Raw genomic sequence first — 22,645 nt, 5'->3', positions numbered from 1 at the left:
GATGCATGAGAATGAACAAACAAATTATCTTCAACTTACACAAGCTTTTTTTTTACTTTGAACAGGAGAATGTGGTGATGGAGGTTTTCAGTGTCAGACTGGGATATTTCACAGCTGCATCATTGCATGGCCCTGCATCTTTTGATGCTTATGCTTATGGGATGCTTTGTCAGTCTGTTCGGTAATGAATGAAAATTTAACTGGCTGCTTTGAGAGCTTTGATTCACTTAGTTCAGTTGCATAAATTCTTAATTCCTAGGAGATTTTGATGAGAAAATATAGCAGAATTATGAGGCAGAATCATGTAATGTATTAAGTGTTTAGTTGATTGATTGGTTGAGCCATTCAGTTGTGCATTTGTTTTTCATTACTATATTGTATTCAATCATTAAAATGTCATATTATACAACAGTTAGTTCTCTAATCTGATTTTACTTCATTTGGAACTGTTTAAACAAAACAAACTGCCATGTTGTGTCTAAAATATAAATTACTTGAAATGAACTTCTTGTTTATTGAACTAATTTATGAAAGCAATATCACAACAATTTAACAACGATTGTGCTGTGGTATTGAAAATCAGCTCAGCTGAGATTCGGCTACAGACAATAAACACTGACAATAAATGCAATAGCACTCTTGCTCGTTTGACTTTGCTAAATAAATTATCAATCATTCAATAAATATATTGTATATACTGCAGCTTTTATATTGTGTCTTTACATCAGTTGTCTTCAGTGATTTTCAGTCCTAGGACACCTTGGTGGATAGAGAGACAGAGCAGGAACCCCCTGTTACATGAGTGGTGAAGCCTGGCCTAATATAACATGCATTTAGAATCATGTTAAAGGAATAGTTCACCCAAAAATGAATATTCTCTCATCATTTACTCACCCTCATGCCATCACAGATATGTATGGCTTTCTTTATTCTGCTGAAAACAAACCAACATTTTTAGAATAATAGCTCAATTCTGTAGGTTCATACAATGTAAGTGAATGGCAATCAGACCTTTGTAGCTCCAAATATCACATGCGGTGCCTGTTTAGTTTCACTTTCACATCTGAAAGAGAACGTTTAAGTGGAGATTTAGAATAAAAAATGACTTAAATGTTGTTCTGTTTTTCTCCCACACCTATTATATTGCTTCTGAAGATATGGATTTAAGCACTGGAGTCATATGGATTACTTTTAAGTTCGCTTTATATGGTCTTTCAAGCTATAAATGTCTGATCACCATTCACTTGCATTGTATGTACCTATGGAGCTGAAATATTCTTCCAAATTCTTCAATTGTGTTCTGCTGAAGAAAGAAAGTCATATCTGGGATGGCATGAGGGTGAGTAAATAATGTCTCCAAAATACTGGCTGCTGCATTTTGATCCAATTGAAATTTATTTATTGATCTTGCTGGACATCCTCCAAGTAATGCATTACAATAATCTAGTCTTAAGGTCATGAACGCATGAATTTGTTTTTTGGCATCAGCAACAGAAAGAGCATGTGTCATAATTTAGCAATATTTCTTGGAAGATGTTCTACAAACATTGGTAATTTTATTTTCAAAGGACAGATTGGTATAAAATATAACACCTAAGTTCTTCGCTGTTGAAGACAATGTAACAGTACATTCATTGAGAGTCAAATTCTATTTAAGCGGCTTGTTTTTAGAGTTTTTTTTTTCAAATAATTAGAACCTTTGTTTTGTCAGAATTGAGTAGAAGGAAATTTCTGGCCAACCAATTTTTTATTTCATTGATACATTCTGCTAATTTGGAGAATTATGAAATATCATCAGGTTTTGAAGAAATATAAAGTTGGGTATCATTGGTATAACAGTGGAAACTTAATCCACGATTCCTGATAATATCTCCCAGGGGAAGCATATACTTTTTACTTTTGTTTGGTTTGACAATTACTAATTTACATAGGACTAAATAGGACCTAAACCATGCTAATGCAACTCAACAAATGCCTACATAATTCTCTAGCCTATTCAAGAGAATGTTGTGATCTATCGTGTCGAATGCAGCACTATGATCTAAAAGCACTAGAAGTGAAATGCAGCCGCGATCAGATGATAAGAGCAATTCATTTGTAATCTGATACGTGCAGTCTCTGTACTGTGATGAGTCCTAAATCCTGACTGAAATTGTTCCCTACTGTCACAATTCCCTTGTTGTCTGCCCCGTGTTTTCTGTTTCACTCGTCACTGATCATATTCCATGTCACGTTTTCCTTGTTGTCTGCCCCGTGTTTCACTTGTCTGTCTAAAAACTACACTTCCCACAATTCCCTGATCTCATCACTGCAGTCTTTGCATCATTGTTCTCACCTGTGTCTCGTTTTGTTATTATCATGTCTCCTGTGTATTTAAACCCTGCTGTTTCTTCATTCCCCTGTCGAATGTTGATGTGTATGGATGTTTGTTCTTCGCCCTGTTCAACCTGTTCTCCCCGTTCGTGGTCCCTTGATGTTTTTGTGCTTTTATTTTTATTTTCCCATCGTGGATGTTTCGTTTGTTCCTGTTTTGTCTGTTTTCACGTTTAATAAAAACCAACTGCATTTAGATCCTCACCCTCGTCTGTCTTTACCTACTCATAGTAACACCTACAATAGCCCTACAAAATTTACACAAATTCATCAACTAACCATTCCGAAACATCCTGGTGCATTCTTCTTATTGTGAATTCTGACGGAGTCTCTCCTTGTTCAGGGTCTGACTCAAATCAAATTAAAATGATTGGACATGATTTGAAAAGGCACACACCTGTCTATATAAGGTCCCACAGCTGAAATTGCATATCAGATCAAAAACCAATGCATGCGGTAAAAGGAACTGCATGCAGAGCTCAGAGACATGATTGTGTCGAGGCACAGATTTGGGGATGGCTACAGAAACTTTTGGCTGCATTGATGGTTTCCTAGAGCAGAGTGGCCTCCATAATTCATAAATGGAAGAAGTTTAGAACAACCAGGACTCCTAATGATCTATCGGGGGAGAAGGGAATTAGTAAGAGAAGTGACCAAGAACCCGATGGTGACTGTTTGAGCTCCAAAGATCATGTGTAGGGATGGGAGAAACTTGCAGAAGGACAACCATACCAGGCACCGCGCATCACCTGTGCAATACCATCCCAGTGGTGAAGCATGATGGTGGTAGCATCATGCTGTGGGGGTTTTTCAGCAGCAGGGACTGGGGGACTTGTCAGGGGTGAAGGAAAGCTGAACACAGCAAAATACAGAGATATCCTTAATGAAAACCTGGCCCAGAGCACTCAGGACCTCAGACTGGGCCAAAAGTTAACCTTCCAACAGGACAATGACCCTAAGCACACAGCCAAGACAATGCAAGAGTGGCTAAGGGACAACTCTGTGAATGTCCTTGAGTAGCCCAGCCAGAGCCCGGTCTTGAATCCAATCGAACATCTCTGGAGAGACCTGAAAATGGCTGTCCACCAATGGTCCCTATCCAACCTGACAGAACTTGAGAGGATCTGCAGAGAAGAATGTCAGAAAATCCCAAAATGCAGGTGTGCAAAGCTTGTCACTTCATACCAAAAAAGACTTGAGGCTATAATCGCTTCCAAAGGTGCTTCAACTAAGTACTGAGTTAAGGGTCTGAATTCTTACTGTATGACAATATGATATTTCAGTTTTTTTCTTTTAAATCTGAAAAGTTATCAAAAATCTTGTTTTAGTTTGTCATAATGGGGTGTGGATTGTAGATTGATGTGAAAAAAAAAAAAAAATTAAGCATTTTAACATAAGGTTACAACAAAACAAAATTAGAAAAAAATGAAGGGTCTGAATACTTTATGAATGAACTGTATAATTAGTGGACTCCATTGAGTACATCGAGTTTCATGTATATACATGAAAACATCTGAATGTTTGGACAGGTTCATGTGTGTGTTAGTGTGTATGTGGTGTTCAGTCTCTAGGTATTCTGACAGCTTAATCAGATTCTATTACCTGGATTTCCCATGGCGGCCTTCCAGTGGCTTTCTGCTGTCTGCAAGCTGTTTAAATGCATACACAATCAGACAGCATGGTAAGAGTCTTTTGGCTACTAAGTTATTTCAGCTTGTGACTCTGTGGAACAAGAGACAGCTGGAAAAGGCAACACAGCAAAGTGTCCAAAGGTACTGCCACAACAGCAGCTCTTACCTAGAGAGCAACTATACATAAGTAATATTTACATGATATATTATATATTATACAGACTCACTGGCCCCCACAGTGAGTCTGGTTTCTCCCAAAGTTATTTTTCTCCATTAATCAACATCTTATGGAGTTTTGTGTTCCTTGCCACAGTCACCTTCAGCTTGCTCACTGGGGTTATTAATACAATTATTATTGAATTACTTATTTTTAAACACGATTAACAATCGTATTTTATCTAATTACACAATGATGATTCATCGACATTATAGACATTACAGTTTTATCGTCTGTTAATGCCTGATCTTCTGTAAAGCTGCTTTGAAATGATGTGTGTTAAAATTGACTTGACTTGACTAGTGTACGTGGAGTGCGTGAAAACTGACAGAACAATGAATTCAGGTCAATCACTACTGACAGTCAAAACCTTACAGAGAAGACTCACCAGCCACCCCCCACATAAACCAGAGATGTTACCAGGCACTCTGGGCTATATTGGACATAAACTGACATTGCGAAACAGCTCCTGAGCCAAAAGAGTTCCACCTTATTGCCCAGCTTTTTTGATTTATGTTCTTTCAAACACTGCGTTTGATACATTTCTTTTCTCACACCTGACAGCTGAGTGAAGTAGTGTTGCTTGAAAATTACCATGAAACCAACAGGATGGGAGATGTTGGACTTTATGCACATTGATGCATTTGGATAATTAAGTTTAATTATTCATCCCTAAGGAATTTGTGTGTTTATGTTGTTATTATGAGTATTAAATTTACAGCAGCATAAGAATTACTGTTTGTCAACTGAACACCAGTGTGGTGATCCACAACTAAATCATGACTTGTTTTTTTTTGCATATTTTTTTTTTTGCATATTTCAAGAGTTCTGACTCATATAACATATTTATTGGTCATTGGTTGAAGTTTTATTAATATATTTTGGTAATCTTAGAAATAAGATATTAAAGGCAGCATTTTGCCATTGCAGAATGTAATAAAGTTTGAAAAAAAGAAATGCCAGATATTTAGTTTATCATACATTATTCAGTGAAATTTTGATGCTCTGTATACTGGACATTTGGATTGTTAACCTAATTGCAATGGCACTAACATAATAAGTTGCTCTAGAATATTAAATACATGTTATTCATTATACGACTCTCTTTTACCATTACTTGTGTAATGACACTATAATGCTAAAAAAATTAAACATACATTAGTAATTAATAAAAGTTTTGCTGAATTTAATCTCAATCTAAACTGTTTAAACTGTAAGTTATTTGACAGTTCAAACTGCTCAATCACATTTTCTACATTGTCAGATTTAATTCACAAATGTCTAGTCTAGTGTATTAACTGAATATTATATAGTTCAACCCTTGACATATATTTATTTTACATATTGATATTTATTATACAGCAATTAACACACATACAATCAGGCACGCGCGCACGCACGCACACACATGTTGGTATGGCTATCCTTATGAGGACTCTCCATAGACATAAGGATTTTTATACTGTACGAACTATAGATTCTATACCCTAAACCTAAACCTCACAAAAAAACTTTCTGCATTTTTACATTATCAAAAAAACATAATTTAATATGTTTTTAAGTGATTTGAAATATGGGAACACTAGAAATGTCATCATAAACAACATGTATAGCATAATAACCTTGTAATTACTAGTTTGTACCTAAAATTTTTTCCTAGTAAACCACCCACCCATCCTCTCTCTCTCACACACACACACACACACACACACACACACACACACACACACACACACACACACACACACACACACACACACACAATATATGTGCCTAGAAATCCTTTGTCTTAAAACTGTTATTTTATATTTTGCTTTCAGTGTGTCAGTTGGAAATATAAATTTTACATTTCAAAATTCCCTTGGCAAACAGAGTAGAATAGATGTAGAACAAAAGAGACCTACAACAGATATGAACCCCACAGAGCCTGGATCTCAACATCATTGAGTCAGTCTTGGATTACATGATGAAACAGAACCAACTGAGACAGCTTAAATAGATATAAGAAATGTGTCAAGTTCTCCATGAAGTTTAGAAGATCATGTCTGTTATCAACCAAGAAAAACTGTGTCCAGGTGTAATCAGTTGCTGTTTTGAAAGGCAGGTCACACAAAATTTTTATTTAGCTTTTTCATGTTTACTGGACTTTGTATGCGTTAATTAATAAATAAAATCTATCTGAAGCATCCTCATTATGCTAAATTTTTCACAAGTGCCTAAATCATTTGCACAGTACTGTACAGTATATAATAAAAAATGTTGCTTCTCTGGACAGAGAAATTATAAGGTATACGTACATACAGATGAAAACATTTCCCGAAACCATCGTTGCAACGAACATTCGCAAACAGCATCGCAGAGTTGTGTGGTTGGAACGACAGCTCTCGACCTGTGGTTAGAAGCAGAGTTTCTTGTTATTATAACATGTGGGCTTAAAAAATTATTATCTTGAGCCAAATAAGCAAGATGACATTCAGTACAATGAGTATCTTTTATTTAGAAGACATACAAATGTCTTTTAGTTTGTCAATAGATTTAAAGCACCGTTTTTGAAGAGTGCGCATGTGTGAACGTGCTCTAGTGCGTAAGAACGAGCCTATGATTGAATCTGGAAATAAAGCAAATAACTGAGAAAAATATGTGATAGTCCTCAGATGACATGTCCGTAATTTATAGCAAAACATCTAGCATTAATTCGATCGCAAACAGATTCATTAAAAGTAGTTTTTATTCCACCACATGTGTGACATCATTAACCAACGTGGTTGAACAACCAATTTGCGACAATACGGTTTCGGGAAACAGTCGTGACTAGCAAGTTGATTTCTTCAACAGTGCATCGTACTCACGGTAGTGGAGCAGCAAGTTACGTCTTTGTATGGGAAACGCACCCCAGAGCCGTTAAATATGAGAGTTGCGAACATAGACGGTTGCGACAGTGATCTCGCCGCCGCGCGTCACGTGATTCGTGTAGCTCTCAATAGTTCCAAACAAATTGCGTTGCCAATGATTTTAAGCGGGGCAGAGAGCAGCAGCTATTATTGCAGCAATTATCGGTAAATATTGACGCATAATGTACATTGCTTATTATGTTGACACTAAAATGACTTGCAGCATTTTTTTCTGGGGAGTAGCAGAAACACTGCATTAATACGTTTTTGTGTTTAATTTTGAGGGAAATTGGCTGCTCCCATAACATAGAATATATATATATATATATATATATATATATATATATATATATATATATATATATATATATATATTCTATGTATGTATGTGTGTAAGACGTGTGTGTGTGTGTGTATATATATTTAATGGCGTTGTGCAGGTTTATGTGAATGTATCATAACATTAGGATGTTAATAATTATGACCATAGACACTCGAGAAAAAATATATACAGTAAATACTGTAAATGTATTATACCTTATGGGAACAGTCCCCTTCCCTCCAAAATTAAACACACAAAAAATGTATTCAATTCAAATATATAATATATATATACATCTGACTAATTAATGTCATTTTATTAATAGATTGGTGTGCCAAGAGTGACATTAGTCTTCATGTAGACTGAGTTAAGCAAGAGTCTTGTGACAAATTATAATAGGACATTATGGCCATAAAAAATCATAGTACTTGGATACTTAAGTACATTTGAAGGCAAATACTTTTGTACTTTTACTCAAGTGAATGTTTAAAGGCAGCACTTCTACTTTTACTTGAGTAATATTTTACCTTGAGTATCTTTACTTTAACTCAAGTACATGGTATGTGTACTTTGTCCACCACTGAAAATAGGCAATAGCTTACTTAATCATGAATTAATTAACTTAATTGCTGGAAAGTCAGTGAGAGGTGGAAAGCAGGCTATTTTATATTATGTACTGCAAAACATCACCTGTGCAGCAACAGAGACACTGTAATGAGGTCATAATGGTATTCCTTTTAAAGGAATGCTCCGGATTCAGTACAAGCTCAATCGACAGCATTTGTGGCATAATGTTGATTACCACAAAAAAAAAAAAAAAAAAAAAAACGTGGTCAATGGGGTACATATAAAAAAAGAATAATGATACATTTTACAGCATATTATTCATTTAACACATAAATCACCCAAAGCATTTATACATTCAACACATGCTTATATCACTCAAAGCATTTTATAAATTTTTAACCAGGCTTTAAGGATATGTATCACAGTTTAAAACAATAAAATTCTCATTACACATGTTTTCACATATAACATATATTACAATTATTCACTAAACTGGAAAACACTATGGACAATGAATCATAAATTAAGTTGTGATTTACACTAAATTGACATTATACAGTCATCATATGTGTGCACAAAACGTGTTCAAATTCCACACATGCAATCCATATTCCAACATTGTCCATAACACTATCTAACATGACTATTGTGAACACATATTTAATGCAATTTAACAACATTTTATTTCAAATTTTATATTTACCCAAAGAATTATCAACATTTTCTCACGCTTCTAACATGAGAGTGCCAGAAAGCAGGTCTCGCAAAACGTCTCGGTTACTGACGTAACCTCCATTCCCCGATGGAGGGAACGAGACGCTGTGTTGATGTAGTGACACTAGGGGTTTGCTCATGAGAGCCCTAATCACCTCTTATTTATTCAGAAAAGGCTAATGAGAATTGGTGAGTGGAATTTGCATGCCACTCTCTGCCCTGGACATACGGGTATGAAAGGAAACGGCGTGTAAGCCTTCGTCATTGATGATTAAGTAAACTTACAAGCCATGGAAGGGAGCCTTGGTCGGTTCCTACAGGTGGCTGCGCTTTGTAGGCATAGGTGCACCGCCACAGTGTGCTCTACTTGGGTGAGTCGCACTCCAAGCAACCAATCGTCCAGCCACAAACAATAAGGGCAGGGCAGAGGGTTCCACTCAAGCACGATGTTTGCAGCTGTCCGGGCAAGCACAGCTGCTAACTCAGTGTCTGCTTCATCCTGAGCTCTACCGCCCGAGAGCAGGAGCTCAGTAGACTCGTATGCTTCTGAAAGCAGCAGCCCACCCTTCGATGCTGTGCTTGCCCGCCCTCCGATGCTGTGCTTGTGCTTGCAATGATGATGATAACTCATCATCATTGCAAGCCCCGAACGAGACATTAAATCCGCCCTGAGGCGGACTGTCTACATCGCTCATGAAATCGTATCGGTTACCTAACGTAACCTCGGTTCTCTCTAGATGAGGGAGCGAGTATTGCGTAAGCTAGCTTACACTACGGGAAAGATTCACCTTTTCTGAGATATTGAAGCCAAAAAATTATCCTTAATTTTTGTATCCATTGTCAACGCAGTGCGGCAGCTGCAGACCTTGAGCGGGCTAGCTAGCGAGCTCATAGGTTGCTCTGTGGCAACTGCTGCAGCCTATAGACGAGCTTGGGCGAACGCGCATCCAATGAGAGGCGTCCGCGCCCTCACTGCATCAAAGCCCGCCAAAATGGGCGTGACTAGAGTGCATATAAGCGTAGTTCAGTAGGCTGGAACCCTGGTTTTCATTGACTGAAGCGAAAAGTCGCTGCGTGGCGCGAAGCACGGCCGGCTACGCAATACTCGTTCCCTCATCTAGAGAGAACCGAGGTTACGTTAGGTAACCGATACGTTCTCTTACGAGAGGTTCTCTCGTATTACGTAAGCTAGCTTACGCTACGGGAACCCATTGTCAACGCCGTCGCGAGCCAAGCATCCACTGTATGAGCCCCAGGGAATTAAGGGGGACCGGGGAGCCCTTATGAGTGGGGAAATAATATTTGGCCGGCAAGAATGCGGGTCATTGATTGTGTAATACATAAGCACATAGTGGGAAGGGAGCGACAGAGCGGCGGTGCCGGTCTGTGTGGAATGTGTCCCATCAGTGCAGCTCACCAGGGAGCTGTAGCGTATTAAACCGCTAGTAGTTTTGCCTGCAGAGCGGGCACTTCCATATTGTAAAATCTGACAAAGGTGGAGGGGAAGTCCATCCCGCTGCCACACATATGTCGTGAATGGAAATCCCGCTGGACCATGCCCACGAGGATGCCATGCCTCTAGTGGAGTGAGCCCTAATGCCCAACGGGCATGGCAGGTCTTTTGACGCAGTATGCAGCAGCAATAGCGTCCACTATCCATCTAGATAGTGTCTGTTTCGAGGCGCGAGACCTTTGGTGCCCCGAACGAAACGAAAAGCTGCTCAGAGCGTCTGAAAGCAGCGGAGCCGCAGTATACAATCTCAGTGCTCTGACCGGGCAAAGGAGATTGGCGTCGCGTTAGCTGTCGGATGCTGGCAGCGCCGATAGGGAAATGACCTGTGCTCTGAAAGGAGTACCGATCACCTTGGGAACATAGCCGTGTCTAGGCTTTAAAATGACCTTGGAGTCACTTGGTCCAAACTCAAGACACGCAGCGCTGACAGACAGCGCGTGAAGGTCTCCCACACGTTTGACTGATGACAGGGCAGTCAGAAAAGCGGTTTTGAGTGAAAGGTATTTCAAATCCACGGATTGAAGTGGTTCGAAAGGGGGCTTTCATAGTTTCGAGAACTATAGAAAGATCCCAGATAGGAACCGATGGGGGCGGGGGTTCATCCTTCTAGCTCCCCTGAGGAAGCGGATGACCAGCTCGCTTTTACCCCATGACTGGCCGTGCAGGGGTTCAGCTGAACGCCGCAACGGCCGCCACATACACTTTGAGCGTGGATGGGGATCTGCCCTTATCCAGCAGCTCTTGTAGAAATACGAGCAGCGACAACACCCCACATGTCCGCGGGTCCAGGTCTCTGTCGGTGCACCATTTTGAGAACACAGACCATTTTGACGCATAGAGTCTTCTCGTGGAAGGGGCTCTAGCGTGTATGATGGTGTTTATTACTCCTTCTGGCAGAGCGACGGGTAGTCGTTGATCACCCACGCATGCAGCACCCAGCGCTCTGGGTGGGGATGCCAGATCGTGCCGCGAGCTTGAGAGAGGAGATCTGCTCTCACTGGGATGGGCCACGGCGCTGTCAGTGACAGCTGCGTAAGCTCCGGGAACCATGTCTGATTCTCCCAACGCGGGGCTATGAGGAGCACCGAGTGACGCGTTTCCTGATCCTCTGCATTACCTGTGGCAATAGCGAGGCGGGAGGGAAGGCGTAAGCGAGCGTCTGGGCCAGTCCTGGGCCAGCGTGTCCTCGCTTTCGAGAAAAATATTGGGCAGTGAGAGTTCTCTTTGGACGCAAAGAGGTCTATCTCTGCTCTGCCGAATAGGTGCCATAATGTCTGGACTGTTTGAGCGTGCAGGGACCATTCCCTTGGGGGAATATTGTCTCTGAACAGTCTGTCCAGGCCGTCGTTCAGGTGGCCTGGCACGTGCGTCGCCCTCAGCGAGCGCAGGTGGCACTGGGACTAACTCAGTATGCGTTTCGTCAGATGGAAGAGGTTCCTGGATCTGACACCGCCCTGACGTTTTAGGTAGGATACCACAGATCTGTTGTCCGAACGGACCAGGACGTGGTGACCCTGAATGACCGGGAGAAAGCGCACGCGGCGTACTCGACCGCTATCATTTCCAGACAATTTATGTGAAGGAGCTTTTCCTGAACTGACCATAGGCCGAAAACCGGAGAGCCCTCGCAGACCGCGCCCCAACCCGTGTTGGACGCGTCTGTCGCGATGACTTTTCGGCGAGATACAGCTCCCATTGTCACTCCCCGCTGATACCATTCAGCCACTGTCCAGGGCTGCAGAGCTGATATACAGGTCTGAGTCACCTTGATGGGCTGGCGGCCTGTGGCCCAAGCCCGGCGAGACGCCGGGTGTTTAGCCAATGCTGAAGCGGGCGATGTGCAGTAAACCCAGCTGAAGTACTGCTGCGGCTGAGGCCATGTAACCTAGCACTCTCTGGAATTTCTTCAGAGGCGTGAGGCTGTTCATCTGAAAAGATGCGGCTAGTCGCTGAACACGGCATGCGGCTGTGTAGATAAGCGAGCCGTCATTGCCACGGAGTCTAGTTCTATTCCCAGGAAGGAAATGGTCTGACTGGGCTGTAGTGAGCTCTTGGTCCAATTGACTGCAAGACCCAAACTGTTCAGATGGCTGAGGAGAACTGCTCTGTGAGACAGAAGCTCCATATGTGACTGAGCCATAATCAGCCAGTCGTCCAAATAGTTCAGAATTCGCAAACCCTGACTCCGCAGGGGTGCGAGCGCCGCATCCATGCACTTCGTGAAAGTACGGGGTGCTAAGGACAGGCCGAACGGAAGGACAGTGTATTGATAAACCTGGCCGTCGAAGGCAAATCTCAAGAATGGCCTGTGACGGGGAGAGTGGAATGTTAAATCTGAATAAGCTGGAAAACCACATCAACGAGTCAGATAAAGATTGTGAAAGGAAGTGATGAAGGTGACGAGGGGAAAAAAAGAGGACAAAAAAGACAGACAGATGGAGAGGATATGCACTTGAGAGAGACGAGAGCATAAAGTAGGAACCTGAGAATGGAACAAATGTGACAGGATGAGAAAGGAAGAGTGACAAAGAGAGTGATGAAGCAACAGAAAAAGAGGGGTAATTAAAGCAGGTCTTTGGAGAAATGAAGATGAAGTGAGGAAAGAAGAAAGGGCAGAGAGGAGACAGACGTATGAAAACGTGACACCTTAAACACACACCGCATATTTAATTAGAAGTGATGGGAATCGTAAGGAATATTCCTGGTTCATTTCAAGTTAAACTCAATCTGTCATAATATTGATTACCACAAATATTTATCTTTTATTTATTTGGACTTGTCCCTCCTTTTCTTTAAAAAAAGCAAAAATCAAGTATACATTGAAGCACTTACAATGGAAGTTAATGTGACCAATTATTAGGCTTTTTTACAGGTAAATTTTGGAGTAATTTACCTGTAAAATGTAGCTTCCCTAAATTTTTTTGCCAGATTCACAATGCTTCATATTCCCCATATTTGTTTGTAAAACGTGTGTATGTTAGTGAATTCCAAACATCCGTAAATGTTCATTCGCAATTAGCATAATACACGCCCATGAAAATACCATATAAGGAAATCTTCAGACTGGCTAGTAAATAAGAATAGGATGCTTTTAACATCTATGCGAACAGCAATAATATATATATTTTTTTTTTTTATGGAGTGCATTCACATTGTTAAATATTGATATAGCAAACACTCACATGTTTGTTCTAAAAAGAAAGTGAGGAACTTTCAGTCATTGCATGCTTTTGCTGTCATCAGAAGTTCTTTTGTGAACTAAACAGTCCAAGATGTCAGTAAAAACTGGTTTGACATGAAGCTTTAGTGTAAAAATTGTTCAGTTCACGCCGGTAGGAGGATGTCCACCACCATTAACCTTCTCTGGTTCAGTTGAGCATATCACCAGCATCATTGGAGGAACTTCCCTAGTGAATCCAAGACTGTAACAGTGATATAATTCCTTGCAACAGGAAAGTCTTTAAAGAAACTGATAGAATGCCTGAAGGTCTGTAAGATATTACAAATATGCAAGCTGTACGACAGTGTGCAGGCTTTTTCTGACCCCCATTGTCTTGTGTACGCCCCTGCCCGTGATGTGTATATGGGTTTAACAACATTACCATTGACCATACGTTATCAACTGAACGTGATTTACCGATGCCTATCCAAAATTATAAAGTCTACAGGGCACATATCAAATCAAATCAAATGTCCAGCCAGTTATGCTAGAGGGCTTTATTTATTTATTTATTTTTTATTTTTTAAATCAAGAACTTCTGTTGGAAATATGATAAACAGAGTTGGGGGGAAAATATATACTTTGAAAAAGTAAATGCATGCCGAAAATAAAAGTTTCTTAATAAAATCTTTTTTCCCCACTTTTTTTATTAAGGTAACTTTTACTCATTTAATTATTATAAAACATTTTCATTACTTTTAAAATGTTACTTCTATCAAAATGTAGTCATGGCAGACAACATGTTCATATGTCTTATGCACGATTTACACAAGGTCAGGAACAGGTTTAAATTTTGTTCATACCGACTAACATTCTGAAAATACAAAACATTTCATGAATCTGAACATTTATGTCAGAACGGTTCCATGAATGAGGCCCACTGAATGTTAAAATACTCACTTTTTCAAAAGTATAGCAAAAAGACAAACAATATATGAGTCAACATGATTTAGTGTGATAAAATCACTGGCCAATTTTACAACTTTGTTGCCAAGGAGATATAATGTCAACAAACCTTAAAACCCTGAAAAATTACAACTTTAAAGCTCAAATAAATATGTACAATACATGAGTTCTCTTACGAGAGGTTCTCTCGTATTGCGTAAGCTAGCTTACGCTATGGGAAAGATTCATCTTTTCTGAGATATTGAAGCCAAAAAATTATCCTTAATTTTGTATCATTTGTCAACGCAGTGCAGCAACTGCAGACCTTGAGCGGGCTAGCTAGCGAGCTCATTGGTTGCTCTGCGGCAACTGCTGCAGCCTATAGACGAACTTGGGCGAACTCGCGTCCAATGAGAGGCGTCCGCGCGCTTACTGCATCAAAGCCCGCCAAAATGGGCATGGCTAGAGTGCATATAAGTGTAGTTCAGTAGGCTGGAACCCTGATTTTCATCTCTTCAGCGAAGCTCTTTGCATCTCTGAACTGGAAGCCGCGTCGCTGTTCGAGGGGCATCTAGCAAGCTTGGACAGCGCTCGAAGAAGCCGGCCGTCGCCACCTTCAGCCATCCTCGATCCTTTTAGAGCAAGCTAAGTTCCTCAGCAAACTTCACAAAAGAGTATCGAGCGTCTTTTTAAAGATGCCTCGCACTTCCTGCGGCTCATGCAGCGCTCCTCTCAGCACAGGAGACCGCCACCTCATCTGCGCTCTCTGCCTGGGGCGGGAACATGCAGAGCTCGCCCTCGCTGACGGCGGATGCGACCTCTGCGAGGAGCTTCCGATGTCGACCCTGCGGGCTCGACTCGAAGCATGCAAAACCGAAGCCGCCAGCGCCGCTTTTGTTTCGCCGCGCAATAAGAAGCGCCGCTCCCAAAGGCTGCGGAACCAGTGTTAGAAGCGACTGCCTCGCCGGAGCCTCTCCCTCGAGTCTCGCTTTCACCCTCCCGCCCCCGGGACCACGCAGTTGCCGCCCGGCGGCCGCACTGCTGCCATCTGGGATGACGAGGCGGAGGTTAAGGGTTGCTGTTCCATCATGGCTTCGGACAGCGAGGAGTGGTCAGGCTCCCAAGCCTCCTCCTCGGCCCAGGAATCCAGAGGATTCGGTAGCAGCACACCTTTGCCCGCCTTCCGCGAGATGGCGGTCTAAACCGGTGCTCCCGTCTAGGCCTGCAGAGCTACTTCCGCCTGTGTTGGCCGCGCCTATGCCGCCGCCGGCCAAGCCGCATCTGCTCTGCATTCCATGACCGTCTTACAGATCCTCCAAGCGGACCTCCTTCGAGAATGAGATGAGAAAGGCGGACACCCAGAGGCTGTTTCAGATCTAAGGAGCGCGACGGACAACGCGGCGCTCTCTCCGTCCGGTCTCTTCGGTTCCACGATGAGTAGCATTGTTGACCGTTTCACGGAAGTCCAGAAACCCACCCAAGCCATGAATCTCTTCCTGCCTCGTCACGCTAGCTCCTCTGCAGGCCGCCCACGTGACCAGCCTCCTGCACGAGCCTCTTCACAGCGCCCAGCTCAGCAAAGCCAGACTTTTCAGTGTCGACAGGGCGGCCGCCCTAGGTCGCGCTCAGACAGCCGCCGCAGACCGCCGCCCCCCCGCGGGCCTCGGCCTAAGATTGCGTTGAAACCTGAGCAACCGAAGTCCTCCTAGCTTTGTTGAGAAAACGATGGCTCAGTCCCGCCGCAGCCGGACAGCCGTCAAAGCTTCGCCCTCTGTCAGTCCCCTTCTCTCAGGCTACTGCAGTGTTGGATTCAGCAGCCAACAAGCCGGTGATACTGCCCGCTTGCCTGCACTCAAACGCCGTTTTCACGGCGACCCAAAGAAATCTTGTAAAGAGCAAACATGCCTTATGTGTAGAAAATGTGCCCACAATCCAGTGTTCACCCCTACACACAAGCATTACACTTCCTGTGTTCCTATCAGAGCCCACTCACATAAAGCGGACACAGCCCGCTCGAGTGTTAGAGTCAATAAACGCGCCCACGAATCCGTGCGTGCGCCCCTTCTCTGGCCACTCTGTCACACGACCAGCCTTGTGTAGAAAATGTGCCCACAATCCAGTGTGCACCTCTACACACAAGCATTACACTTCCCGTGTCCCGATCAGAGCCCACTCACATAAAGCGGACACAGCCCGCTCGAGTGTTAGAGTCAATAAACGCGCTCACGAATACGTGCGCGCGCCCATTCTCTGCCCGCTCTGTCACACGACCAGCCTTGTGTAGAAAATGTGCCCACAATCCAGTGTTCACCTCTACACACAAGCATTACACTTCCCGTGTCCCGATCAGAGCCCACTCACATAAAGCGGGCACAGCCCGCTCGAATGTTAGAGTCTATAAACGCGCTCACGAATACGTGCGCGTGCCCATTCTCTGCCCGCTCTGTCACACGAACAGCCTTGTGTAGAAAATGTGCCCACAATCCAGTGTTCACCTCTACACACAAGCATTACACTTCCCGTGTCCCGATCAGAGCCCACTCACATAAAGCGGACACAGCCCGCTCGAGTGTTGAGTCAATAAACGTATTCGTGAGCGCGCCCATTCTCTGCCCGCTCTGTCACACGGCCAGCAAACACTTCTCTGTATGTAAGTCCCGTGCCCGTGACTATGCTTGCGCATCACTTAACAGATGTGACTCTTTCCCCATTCACCTCAATCGGGAAGTCACTCACAGAACAGCCTGTCCCTGCTGTCTGCGAGCAGTCATGCATAAGCACAGTAAGCGCGCTCACACATTCTGTTCAGCGCGCTGTGTGCGGCAATCAGGGCGATTTGGCCATTCACCCTCTAGCGTTACGCTTCAAAGCGTGGGAATCTATCCCAGGATATCCAAATGGGTGTTAAGCACAATAAAACAGGGCTATTTGCTACAGTTCGATCGCCGCCCTCCCCGCTTTAGAGCGCGGCTCGAAACTATTGTGAACACGGAAGCAGCCTGCTTGCTTCGTTCAGAAATAGCAAACCTTCTGTGCAAAAGGGCCATAGAGAAAGTGCCGCCTTCGCTGAGTGAGTCGGGGTTTTACAGCCGTTATTTTCTTGTTCCCAAGAAAGACGGCGGCCTCAGACCAATATTAGATCTCAGGGTTTTGAACAAGGTGCTTGCAAAAAGACCGTTCAAAATGCTTACAATCATTAAACTCCTCGCGCATACGCGCCAGGGGGACTGGTTTATCTCTCTCGATCTGAAAGATGCCTATTTTCAGATTCAGATAAATCCCTGTCACAGGCCATTCTTGAGATTCGCCTTCGACGGCCAGGTTTATCAATACACCGTCCTTCTGTTCGACCTGTCTTTAGCACCCCGTACTTTCACGAAGTGCATGGATGCGGCGCTCGCACCCCTGCGGAGTCAGGGCTTGCGAATTCTGAACTATTTGGATGACTGGCTGATTATGGCACAGTCACATACGGAGCTTCTGTCTCACAGAACAGTTCTCCTCAGCCATCTGAACAGTTTGGGTCTTGCAGTCAATTGGACTAAGAGCTCACTACAGCCCAGTCAGGCAATTTCCTTCCTTGGAATAGAACTAGACTCCGTGGCAATGACGGCTCAGCTTATCTACACAGCCGCGCCGTGTTCAGCGACTAGCAGCGTCCTTTCAGATGAACAGCCTCACGCCTCTGAAAAAATTTCAGAGAGTGCTAGGTTACATGGCCTCAGCCGCAGCAGTACTTCAGCTGGGTTTACTGCGCATCGCCCGCTTCAGCATTGGCTAAACACCGCGCGTCTCGCCGGGCTTGGGCCACAGGCCGCCAGCCGATCAAGGTGACTCAGACCTGTATTTCAGCTCTGCAGCCCTGGACAGTGGCCGAATGGTATCAGCGGGGAGTGGCGATGGGAGCTGTATCTCGCCGAAAAGTAATCTCGACAGGCAGCGTCCAACACGGGTTGGGGCGCGGTCTCGCGAGGGCTCTCCGGTTTTTTTGGCCTATGGTCAGTTCAGGAAAAGCTCCTTCACATAAATTGTCTGGAAATGATAGCGGTCGAGTGCGCGGTGTGCGCTTTCTCCGGTCATTCAGGGTCACCACGTCCTGGTCCGTTCGGGACAACAGATCTGTGGTGTCCTACCTAAACCTTCAGGGCGGTGTCAGATCCAGGAACCTCTTCCATCTGGCCGAACGCATACTGAGTTGGTCCCAGTGCCACCTGCGCTCGCTGAGGGCGACGCGCGTGCCAGGCCACCTGAGCGGCGGCCCAGACAGACTGTCCAGAGACAATATTCCCCCAGGGGAATGGTCCCTGCATGCTCAAACAGTCCAGAAGTTATGGCGCATATTCGGCAGAGCAGAGATAGACCTCTTTGCGTCAGAAGAGAACTCTCACTGCCCAATATTTTTCTCGAGCGAGGACGCAGCTGGCCCAGGACTGGCCCAACCGCCCGCTTTACGCCTTCCCTCCCATCTCGCTATTGCCACAGGTAATTCAGAGGATCAGGGAAGCGCGTCACTCGGTGCTCCTCATAGCCCGCGTTGGGAGAATCAGACATGGTTCCCGGAGCTTACGCAGCTGTCACTGACAGCGCCGTGGCCCATCCCAGTGAGAGCAGATCTCCTCTCTCAAGCTCGCGACGCGATCTGGCATCCCCACCCAGAGCTGGGCGCTGCAGCGTGGGTGATCAGCGACTACCCGTCGCTCTGCCAGAAGGGGTAATAAACACCATCATACACGCTCGAGCCCCTTCCACGAGAAGACTCTATGCATCAAAATGGTCTGTGTTTTCAAAATGGTGCACCGACAGAGACCTGGACCCACGGACATGTGGGGTGTACGTCGCTGCTCGTGTTTTTACAAAGAGCTGCTGGATAAGGGCAGATCCCCATCCACGCTCAAAGTGTATGTGGCGGCCGTCGCGCGTTCGCTGAACCCCTGCACGGCCAGTCACTGGGAAAAAATGAGCTGGTCATCCGCTTCCTCAGGGGAGCTAGAAGGATGAACCCCCCGCGCCCCCCATCGGTTCCTATCTGGGATCTTTCTATAGTTCTCGAAACTATGAAAGCCCCCCCTTTCGAACCGCTTCAATCCGTGGATTTGAAATACCTTTCACTCAAAACCGTTTTTCTGACTGCCCTGTCATCAAACCTTCACGCGCTGTCTGTTAGCGCTGCGTGTCTTGAGTTTGGACCAAGTGACTCCAAGGTCATTTTAAAGCCTAGACATGGCTATGTTCCCAAGGTGATCGGTACTCCTTTCAGAGCACAGGTCATTTCCCTATCGGCGCTGCCAGCATCCCATAGCGAACGCGACGCCAATCTCCTTTGCCAAGTCAGAGCACTGAGATTGTATACTGCGCGCTCCGCCTCTTTCAGACGCTCTGAGCAGCTTTTCGTTTCGTTCGGAGGGCGCACCAAAGGTCTCGCCGCCTCGAAACAGACACTGTCTAGATGGATAGTGGACGCTATTGCTGCCGCATACGCGTCAAAAGACCTGCCATGCCCGTTGGGCATTAGGGCTCACTCCACTAGAGGCATGGCCTCATCGTGAGCATGGTCCAGCGGGATTTCCATTCACGACATATGTGTGGCAGCGGGCTGGGCTTCCCCCTCCACCTTTGTCAGATTATACAATCTGGAAGTGCCCGCCCTGCAGGCAAAACTACTAGCGGTTTAATACGCTACAGCTCCCCTGGTGAGCTGCACTGATGGGACTCATTCCACACTGACCGGCACCGCCGCTCTGTCGTTCCCTTCCCACAATGTGCTTATGTATTACACACACACTGGCCCGCACTCTTGCCGGCCAAACATTATTTCCCCACTCACAAGGGCTCCCCCGGGTCCCCCCACCCCCGGGGCTCATGCAGTGGATGCTTGGTGCGCACGGCATTGACAATGGGTTCCCGTAGCGTAAGCTAGCTTACGCAATACGAGAGAACCTCTCGTAAGAGAATGAATCGGTTACCTAATGTAACCTCGGTTCTCTCTAGACGAGGGAACGAGTATTGCGTAGCCGGCCGTGCTCGCGCCACGAGCGACTTTCGCTTCATTCAATGAAAACCAGGGTTCCAGCCTACGAACTATGCTTATATGCACTCTAGCCACACCCATTTTGGCGGGCTTTGATGCAGTAAGCGCACGGACGCCTCTCATTGGACGCGAGTTCACCCAAATTCGTCTATAGGCTGCAGCAGTTGCCGCAGAGCAACCAATGAGCTCGCTAGCTAGCCCGCTCAAGGTCTGCAGTTGCTGCACTGCGTTGACAAATGATACAAAATTAAGGATAATTTTTTGGCTTCAATATCTCAGAAAAGATGAATCTTTCCCGTAGCGTAAGCTAGCTTACGCAATACTCGTTCCCTCGTCTAGAGAGAACCGAGGTTACGTTAGGTAACCGATTCGTTTTAACGGCTGTGACTCAGATGGTAGAGTGCGTTGTCCACTAATCGTAGGGTTGGTGGTTCGATTCCCGGTCCACATGACTCCACATGCCGAAGTGTCCTTGGGCAAGACACAGAACCCCAAGTTGCTCACAATTGCATGCTATTGCCTTGCATGGCAGCTCTGCAGTCATTGGTATGTGAATGTGTGTGAGAATGGCTGAATGAGACGCAGTGTAAAGCGCTTTGAATACCACTAAGGTTAAAAAGGTGCTATATAAGTGCAGACTATTTACCGTAAGCTTCACATTTCTCCATTTAAACCCTCCAAAACTTGACCTGTAACTTCCATTTGTTGTTTTTTTAATTAAAAGGAGGGACGAGTCGAAATACATATTTGTGGTAATCAATATTATGCCATAAAAGCTGTCAATTGAGTTGAACTTGCAATGAACCCAGAATATTTTCATCCCTACTAATTAAATATGTGGTGTGTGTTTAAGGTGTCATGATTTGAGATAAAAAAATAAATAAATTTAAATCGATTTTGGCCAAGGGTGTCACACATGCAGACTGTTTTGCTGAAATCTCGCTCTCCTCAGTCTGAGGTATGATACACTTGCCATTACAAAACATACCAACTCACCGCAACTCTCTCTGATTCCCTACCATGTGTAACTCGCCGAAATAACAACAGAAGTACCATGTGAGCATAAACAATTGTACAAGAGTGTTTAAGGGCATTCTCAAACCAGCAGCTTGCTTGATTTGTTCGGAAACAGGGCCTAATATAGTTTCAATGTTGCATTTTCTTCATCGTTCAGTTCGCTATTACAAGGGAATATTTCAAAATGTAAAAATCTGTTCTCACAGTCATGGAACTCTGCTGCACACAAATACACACACATGCACACAGAAAGAGTGAAGCCACAATTTTATTCGTCAAAATCTTGCTGATGCCATCCTACCTGTGTTTGTTCTGATGCTATCCAAAAGAGAGATGCAATAGTGAAGATTGACCTACATCTAAATGGTAGCATGGGAAAAACAGTAGCATTTCTCTCAGCATAATTTTATGTGAATTTTAGGATATCGCATAAAAATGCTGTATGGAAACGTGCAACTAAAAAGATGTGATTAAAATTCCAGAATGCACATAAAAAACTTAAACACTCACTTGAGGTGGATACCATTTTTATTAAATAAGAATACATGAGAAAAAAATTTTCCAAGCGTATTCCTATAGAATTCAGGAATACAGATGAACATCAAAAAAGTCATGTGACTTTGCGTCAAAAATCCATGTTAATACATAATGAATTGCTCAGAGAATATCATCAATAGCATCTGAAATGTTGAAAAAGTTGTGCACAAAGCCTGTCATCAAAATTATTGGCTTCTTTGATGGTGCATGTATGGAGAAGAGTAGAAATCGTTCCTGCTGACCAGTTGCAAAATGCTCAGTGAAGCATTGGTTTAAGGTTTCAGTAGCACAAGAGATGTCTGCGCTGACCTGATAAAGGAACTTCTGATGATGTGATGCTGGGTTTCTGCTTCTATGCGCACGATGACGTCAGCATAGTTGGAACATTTAGCTTTATCAGCCAATCAAATTAGCATGATGGTATAGCATTTCAAAGTCCGACCTCCTAACGAGTTCTCCCATAGCTTCAGCTTCTGAAGCAGCATCAATGTTACATTCTTGAAAGGGAAGCTATATTATTCGCAAATAGTTTTTGCTATATTCAAATTTTGTGCATAAATTAAATTCATAACTTGGAATGGAACAGAAACAAACATAATTGAAACAATTTGGTTCTAGTATTTTCACTTCAAGCTTGTTCTATTAGGAAGTCAAGTAAAACTAGAATGTACCTTTCCTGAAGAAAATGTGAGTGGTGCTTGCCGTGGCAAAACTCGTGAAATAGCAGGTT

The sequence above is a fragment of the Xyrauchen texanus genome, chromosome 17 (assembly GCF_025860055.1).
Source record: "Xyrauchen texanus isolate HMW12.3.18 chromosome 17, RBS_HiC_50CHRs, whole genome shotgun sequence".
In the NCBI taxonomy this organism is placed as follows: Eukaryota; Metazoa; Chordata; class Actinopteri; order Cypriniformes; family Catostomidae; genus Xyrauchen; species Xyrauchen texanus.
Note: the sequence above shows the minus strand (reverse complement) of the source record.